The 8,664-nt window shown below is 50.2% G+C and overlaps 1 protein-coding gene across 1 annotated transcript in view; it reads right to left on the bottom strand.

Annotated features, from left to right (window-relative positions):
* Window positions 1–880: 880 nt before the first annotated feature.
* LOC119336505 (phospholipase SGR2-like) overlaps window positions 881–8,664 on the bottom strand; it is a 21,658-nt gene continuing 13,874 nt past the window's right edge. The window contains exon 22 of the mRNA XM_037608548.1: window positions 881–1,597. The gene's annotated coding sequence lies outside the window, so the exon portion shown is untranslated. The remainder of the gene's footprint in view (window positions 1,598–8,664) is intronic.

The following is an 8,664-nucleotide window of genomic DNA, read 5'->3' as shown; positions in this document are numbered from 1 at the left end:
AAACTACTATGTAAGATTAACCCCCAATCCCCATTCCCCTTGTAGTCAATCCGGATCGGAACCCTAAAATCGATCGCTACTAGAAACTCATGATGATGTCATGATCATTCCGATGGCTATTTACCCTGATTCCCCATTCCCCTAGAACGCAGATCGAATCTAAACACGGATTGAATGCGAAATAGTAAGTGAGGAGGTGAAAATAGTGCTTACCGCCATTGTCGAAGTGATGCGGGTGATGTTGCGGACGGTGATGGAGGTTGGTGGTCGCCTTGCTGTTCTCCGATCCACTGAACGCCACCAACGCCGATGAGAGTGCGAGTGTGGAGAGAGGGGAGAGAGAGCGGTGAGGGAAGGTGAGGGTAATTATTGCCGGTGCTTCGGGAAGCAACGCAACTTCTCGAGCATGGCTCCTCGCATGCAGCCACCGCCACACAGGTGCATCGCGCGGCCTGGCTCTGAAAAAAGTATCGATTTAGACATTTCTAGCGGGCCTGGTTAAGAGTTGCTTTTAAGTTAAATGCGATGCAGGCCAACAGTGAATGCGGGCTAACAAACACGGAAAAAACTGAAGCCAGTGTCTTGCAGACAAGCAAGCACGCAAAGCATGTTTGGAAGTAAGTAGGGATCAGTTGGAGCGAGTCAGCCACAGGCACACATGCACGTGTAGTGCATCTTCTGTATAGCAAGTTGGTTGTAGGCGGGAGGGGAGTGACCGTGTCAAACGGTCAAACCAGCCCAGGCAAATCGCGTTTGCGGTCAAATTGTGCGGCTGACCAAAACTGTAAGCATGATAGGGACGGGACACGGCCGTCAACATGGCAGAGATTACAGGCAGCCGACTGACCGTCGCTATAACACTTACGACAATCCTGTTCCGTTCCGTATCAGCAACGTTTATTATTACTGATCAAGTCCAGCTGTTTCTTGACCGAGTTTTCCATGACACGCGAGAGAGATTACCATTCAACTGGTGCCAGGGGACAAAAGTCAAGTGTACATTGGGTTGGGTATTTCCTTAAGACTTCGACAGATGGCGGTGGTGACTCCTCTGTTTGTCCTTTGATGTTTGTTTTACAGGCGGATGGAGAATTTGACATTGGGCAAAGGCTCTTTACTCTCTACACATGAGGTGAGAATTGGACATCTGCTCGCTCTTGTGCTGGTGCAATCGCCATCGGACGTGCTGCACTGCAGGCACGCAACCGAGTCTTGACCTCTGTTTTTCCACCTGGTGTTCAACCGCTCGAATCTAATCGCTCTTCTTTACACTCTCCCTTTTATATCTGTATATGTATGTACAAAATTACTGCTAGAGATACAGGTAAACAAGTTATACACAGCATGTGCCGGGCCATAATTCTATGTGCAACATCCATTCACCCGCAAGTGTGCTCTGACTCTGATCTGTGGTGCCAAAGTGAAGGATGCACACCAGCAATGTATCCCCCTTTTCTCCCAAACGGTGCAATGCATCCCTCTATGCCAGGTGCTTTTATGTACATCACACTTCTGCTAGGGGTTTTTTCTTCTGGCGGAACACTTCTGCTAGGTGAAAATCGTAAGACGATATCACGTCGCAACATACAGTGGTCACCTGAACAGAAAATCAAACATTGTGCGTCAGTCAAGTCTTCGTTGAAAGCAAGCCAAACCACGTCCCCAGCCTACTTACTGCCCTAATGATCATATGGGGTAGCATACTGGATGCAAACAATCAACTAGGAGTTATTGTTAAAAAGTTGGCAATCACTACAAAATTTACAGGAGATAAATACAGCAAAATGAAACCCTATGAATGGGTTTTCTCGGGGTTCGGCAAAACATATGCACCCATCATGAGGAAGATGTTTTTACATGCCCTTTTTTTTAAATGGAGGCAAAAGCTTTGCCTCACCCATTAAATAAGAGAGGATAGAGTTTGTTACAAGTAACCCGAATACACGACATGGGATTACTCTCGCAAAATAACGGACCCTAATTTGTTTGCACCGGTGATGATCCAAAGGTTGGCCTCGGTCTCAATGGAGGCAAGCAATATAGTCGGCGGTGTGCTCTTGTGCTTGAAGACTCTTGCGTTTCGCTCGTTCCAGATAGTCCACGAAACAAGCATGGTGAGAGACGCCTTTGCTTGGCGGTTTGGCGTGTCGTTGTCGCAAGTACTTGCCCACCAAGCCTCAACCGAGTCGAACAAGGGCCAGCTGGTGGTGTCAAGTCCGAGAATGTGGTATTTGTCAATGATCAAAGACCAAAGCCTTCGAGTGAAGCAGCATTTGTAGAAGAGATGAGTCCCACATTCTTGTACTCTCTTGCAGAGAGGGCAAAGATCATAGTTGGGCCACCCACGCTTCGCCTCTATCGGCGGTCCAAATTCTATCTTGTAGAGTCAACCAAGCAAAGAACTTGACTTTTAGAGGAGCCCAAGCCTTCTAAACCATTTTATCCATGGGTGAGAGAACCATCCCTAAGAATTGCGTCTTGTATGCGGATGCGCCGAGTAAAGCCCACTAGCCGTATGCTTCCATAGGATGTCGTCCTCGGTGAGCTCATCGAGTTGGACCTCATGCACAGTCCCGCAGAGACGTTGGCAGGAGGTTTGATCTTGAGAATCCACGCGTTGTGTTTGAGGGTCTCCCGAACCTTCCAATTCTTTCCCTTGGACGCTTCATGAATGAGCGGGGCAATGTCTTTTGGCTTGCGTTCAAGGAGCCAAGGTGAATCCCAAAAGGGGGTCTTCACACCGTTACCAACGATGATAGTGTTGGATGCATAGAAGAAATTTAGGTCCTCGTCACATGGGTTCCCCATCCCCACCCACATCTTGGTGGGCTCCTTCCATTCATACCACAGCCATCGCAACCAAAGGGCACGCGTAAACTTGTTGGTGTTGAGAACCCCAAGTCCCCCATATTGAAGTGGCCGGCAAACAATCTCCCAATTCACCTTGCATTTTGCACCCGTCGTCTTTTGCACCCGTCGTCTTGTCCGGACCGGACCAAAGGAAAGCTCTCTCAAGCTTGTTTACATTGAGAAGGATGGTTGGCAGGATGACCAGCTGTGTGGTGGGGTAGACCACCTGGGAGGTGATGACGGACTTGATAAGAGTCGTCCGTCCGATGGTGGTGATGTTTTGGCCCTCATAAATTGTTAGCTTGCTCGCAACCTTGTCCATTAAAGCCTGAAGATCCACCAACTATACTTGCCAAAATAAGAGAGGGAGACCCAAGTATCGTAGAGGGAAGCGAGTCCTAGTTGCCGGCAACCTTTGGGTTAGGCGACCCAAATCGAGATGGTTGCAACGGATGGGCACAAAAGAGCTCTTTTGGAAATTGGTGCACAGTCCCGTGACCTCACCGAAGCCCCTCAAAATGCTTGCAAGGTTGTCGACGTCTCTTTTGATAGGAGCCAAGAAGACGGTTGTGTCATCCACATAGAGAGAGGTCCTCATCATGGCTCCCATTCCCCTAATTTTATGGAGGAGCTCTTTTCTCGTAGCAACCTCAAGAATTCTTTGGAGTGAATCAATAGCGATGAGGAGCTCAGGAGGACCGCTATCCAATCCATAAATTTGCTTACGAATCCTCGCCATTGGAGTAGGTCGAGCAAATACTCCCACTTCACGGTGTCGAAGGCCTTGCAGATGTCAAGCTTGAAGAGGAGGGAAGGGGTCTTGCTCTTGTGAAGGCGCCGAGCGAGATTGCGAACATACAAGAAGTTGTCGTGGATGCTTCTGTTAGAGTTATATTAGTGATGTCTTTTAGCCTTTTGCATTCTAGTCTCTTGGCATCCTCCTGTAGCCTTTTGGCATTCTCAGGTATGTGTATATATGTTGGCGCTGGCCTCCTAATAATATAAGTTGCTTTCATAACATGGTATTAGAGCTCTAGGTTCTTTTTTTCCGCACGCGCAACTCGTGCTGCTCCTGGTCCAATCCTCTGCACGGCCGCCGTTGCTCTTTTTTCTGCCGGCCCGTGATTTTGCTTTTGCCTATGTCCATCTCCAGCTACAGGCGCTTCACGTCCATGCTAGCTAGCTGATCCACCGCTGTGTTGGATTCTATCATATTTCGTCCCGATAGATCGAGCCGCTGGCCGCTTGTCTTCCACCAAGATCGTCGCCGGCCGTCTGTCTTCCTCCACGGCTGCCGGCCGCCGGCATCGTCAGCGGCACTGTTGCCTTCCGCGGCTGCCGGCCGCCGGCCTCGTCAGCATCGCTGCCGCCTTCCGTTGCCGTCCGCGAGTGCTCGAGTGGTCATGCGTGCGCGCGTAGCTGTTGTTGTTTCGTGTCCGGGCATCTACAGCTCCAGATCACGGCTCTATCGCTGCAGGCCGCCCCGTCGCTGCAGTCTGCTCCTCTGCTGCAGGCCAATCCATCTGCCCCAGATCGAGCCGCCCGGCGGTCCATCTCTCGATCGAGCAGAGGCAGCAGCTATCGGAGGTCAACCGCTCCGTCCTCACCCAGCCACCGCCGAGCAGCTATCGGATTTTGTTTCTCCGGCCTCGGTTGTTCGTCTGTTGGATTGAATCGACTCGCCGCAGTTGGTCTGCTTCGTTTTGGGCCTGGGCAGCTGCCTTTGGGCCTCGACCGTTGGATTGAGGCCTGATTCGTTCGGTTGTTGACTGATCATTCCGCTGTTGCATATTCCAAACCCACAGAAAGAAAAAAGTATGATGTTTCCATCGGACCTGCGTCTCCGTCACTGCCCGCAGACTTTTGAAGGTGTTCCCTATATTGATCCCATCTCACACATACGCCATCGCTCGGTGCTTGGTGCACGCCCGTCTGCGGCGTTGTCCCCTCCAGCGTCTTCAACAGGCTGTGCTAGTTGCTCTACATCGACTCCTCTCGCGCGCGGCGGTGACCGCTCTACACCGACTCCTCTCGCGGCTTCCGCGCGCGGCGGTGACCGCTCTACGCCGACTCCTCTCACGGCTTTCGCGCGCGGCGGTGACCGCACTACGCCGACTCCTCTCGCGGCTTCCGCGCGCACCGTTCCACATGTGGCTCTACGTCAACCTCTTCTGTCGTGTCCCTATCTGTGCGTGAGATTGCGCAGCTGCGACGCCTGCTTGCTGCTTGGGATTCTTCACTGACAGGTTCTGCAGATTCCGTGACTCACTCTTCTGGCACCGAGAAACCACTTTCTACTCATTCAGGTACATCCCCATGGATTCTTGATACTGGAGCATCTTTTCATATGACTTTTGATTCTTCCACTTTGACCTCCGTTCGACCCGTCAAGTCTCCTGTTCACGTTCTTACAGCTGATGGCACTCCCCTGCCTGTAGCTAGTCGAGGCACTCTTAGCACTTCTTCATTTCATGTTCCTCTATCGCTCATGTTCCTCGACTTACCATGCAACTCATATCTGGTGGTCAGATTGTTGACTCTAGTTGTAGGGTCATTCTCGACTATGATTCGTGTTCTGTTCAAGATCGTCGCACGGGCGCTCTGCTTGGTGCTGGCCCTCGACGCTCTGATGGTCTCTGGGAGCTTGAGTGGCTTCGTCTTTCCTCTGCTGCCACCGCTGTCAGTCTCACAGCCCCTATTGCTGCATCTACCAGCTCTTTTCAGCAATGGCATCATTGTCTTGGCCATTTATGTGGTTCTCGTCTCTCGTCTTTGGTTCATCGTGGTGTTCTGGGGTCTGTCTCCGGCAACACTTCATTGGATTGTCTGGGTTGTAGGCTTGGTAAGCAGATTCAGCTACCCTACCCTCACAGTGAGTCAGTGTCCGAGCGTCCTTTTGATCTCGTTCACTCTGATGTTTGGGGTCCGGCTCCCTTCGCTTCGAAGGGGGTCATCGCTACTATATTATCTTTATAGACGATTTTTCTCGGTACACTTGGATCTATTTCATGTCTTCTCGTAGTGAGGTCTTATCTATATACTCCCTCCGTTCCAAAATATAAGGTGTATTGGTTTCCATGCAAGTCAACCATTTGAAAGTTTGACCAAGATTATAGAACAAAATAGAAACATCTGCAATATCTAATAGACAAAATATGAAACTACCTTTCATGATCGTTCAAATGATATAAATTTCATATTGTAGATATTGATATATTTTTCTAAAAACTTGGTCAAACATGCACTCGTTTGACTTCTGGAAACACAAATACACCTTATATAAAGGAACGGAGGGAGTACAAAAAAATTGCTGTCATGGTTCATACCCAGTTTTCCACTCCTATTCGTGTTTTTCGTGCAGATTCAGCTGGTGAGTATATCTCCCATGCGCTGCGAGGATTCCTTGCTCAGCAGGGTACTCTTCCTCAGTTCTCTTGCCCTGGTGCGCATGCTCAAAATGGTGTGGCTGAGCGCAAGCATCGTCACCTTCTTGAGACGGCGCGTCCGATGATGATTGCCGCCTCTCTTCCGCCTCACTTCTGGGCTGAGGCTGTTTCGACTTCCACCTATCTCATCAACATTCAGCCTTCTACTGCTCTACAGGCTGGTATTCCTCTCGAGCGTCTTTCTGGTCATCCTCCTGATTATTCGGTGCTTCGTTTGTTTGGTTGTGTTTGCTATGTTTTGCTTGCCCCTCGTGAACGCACCAAACTGACTGCTCAGTCTGTGGAGTGTGTCTTTCTCGGATACAGTGATGAGCATAAGGGTTATCGGTGTTGGGATCCCGTCCGTCGTCGGATGCGTATTTCTCGGGATGTTACTTTTGACGAGTCTCGTCCCTTCTACCCGCGTCCATCCTCCTCGGCTTTTTCAGCGGAGGACATCTCTTTTCTTACGTTTCCGGATACACCTTCCCCTGTGCCCAGTATTCCTATTCCTCGTCCTGCTGTTGCAGATCCGATGCCGTCCTCTCCTACGGATACTTCTCCTCCCTCATCGCATGACTCTCCACCTTCATCACCAATGCCTTCCCCTTCTCCACCTTCACCTTCCCCTTTCTCCACCTTCATCACCAATACATTCCCCATCTCCACCTCCAGTGATTCCACCTCTTCCCTCATTTCCTTACCATTATACTCGCCGTCCACGTGTTGTGGATAAATCCACTGACGTGCCATCTACTTCTGATGTGTCGTCCTCCTCATCGCGGACGACTTATGGCCTTCGGGCTCGGCCTCGCCCTCCCCCGGACCGCTATTCTCCTAGTCGATATGGTCTTTCGGCTGTACTTGAGCCTACCTCTTATCGCGATGCTATTGTTCATCCTGAATGGCAGTTTGCGATGGCAGAGGAGCTTGCTGCTCTTGAGCGCACAGACACATGGGATCTTGTTTCTCTTCCTCCTGGTGTTCGTCCCATCACTTGTAAGTGGGTCTACAAGGTTAAGACTCGCTCCGATGGTTCTCTTGAGCGTTACAAAGCTCATCTTGTGGCTCGTGGCTTTCAGCAGGAGCATGGTCGTGATTACGATGAGACATTTGCTCCTGTGGCCCATATGACCACTATCCGCACACTTCTTGCTGTGGCCTCTGTTCGCCATTGGTCTGTTTCTCAGCTTGATGTTAAGAATGCCTTTCTTAATGGTGAGTTGCGTGAGGAGGTTTATATGCAGCCACCACCTGGGTATTCTGTTCCTGATGGCATGGTATGCCGTCTTCGTCGCTCTCTTTATGGCCTTAAGCAAGCCCATCGCGCCTAGTTTGAGCGTTTTGTCTCTGTGGTGACCGCCTCTGGTTTTTCAGCGAGTGCTCATGATCCGGCACTGTTTGTCCACCTTTCAGCTCGTGGTCGGACTCTTCTGCTTCTATATGTTGATGACATGATCATCACTGGCGACGACCCTGAGTACATTGCCTATGTCAAGGCCCGTCTCATTGAGCAGTTCCTTATGTCCGATCTTGGTCCTCTTCGTTACTTTCTTGGGATTGAAGTTTCCTCCACCTCTGATGGCTTTTTTATTTCCCAAGAAAAATATATCCAGGATCTTCTTACTCGTGCGGCTCTTAGTGATGAGCGCACTGTTGAGACTCCTATGGAGCTCAATGTTCACCTTCGTGCTTCTGATGGTGAGCCCTTGTCTGATCCAACACGTTATCGTCATCTTGTCGGGAGTCTTGTCTATCTCGCTGTCACTCGTCCGGATATCTCCTATCCTGTCCATATCTTGAGTCAGTTTGTTTCTTCTCCCACTTCGTTCTTCGTGTTCTACGATATCTTCGTGGCACGATCTCTCACCGTCTCTTCTTTCCTCGCTCCAGCTCGTTACAGCTCCAGGCCTATTCGGATGCTACGTGGGCTAGTGATCCTACGGGTCGCCGTTCACTTTCTGCTTACTGCGTTTTTCTTGGTGGTTCTCTCATTGCCTGGAAGACGAAGAAACAGACTGCAGTTTCCCGTTCGAGTGCAGAGGCTGAGTTGAGAGCTATGTCTCTTCTGACGGCAGAGGTGACCTGGTTACGGTGGTTACTGGAGGATTTTGGTGTTTCTGTTACTACACCTACTACCCTCTTGTCAGACAGTACAGGAGCTATCAGTATTGCGCGGGATCCCGTGAAGCATGAGCTTACCAAGCATATTGGTGTTGATGCTTCTTATGTGCGCGCTGCTGTGTAGGATCATGTTGTTGCTCTTCAGTATGTGCCTTCTGAGTTACAACTAGCAGACTTCTTAACGAAGGCCCAGACTAGAGCGCAACATGGATTTCACCTTTCCAAACTCAGTGTTGTGGATCCACCATGAGTTTGAGGGGGGGGG

The sequence above is a fragment of the Triticum dicoccoides genome, chromosome 7B (assembly GCF_002162155.2).
Source record: "Triticum dicoccoides isolate Atlit2015 ecotype Zavitan chromosome 7B, WEW_v2.0, whole genome shotgun sequence".
Classification (NCBI taxonomy): domain Eukaryota; kingdom Viridiplantae; phylum Streptophyta; class Magnoliopsida; order Poales; family Poaceae; genus Triticum; species Triticum dicoccoides.
This window is presented reverse-complemented; position numbering and strand designations above follow the sequence as displayed.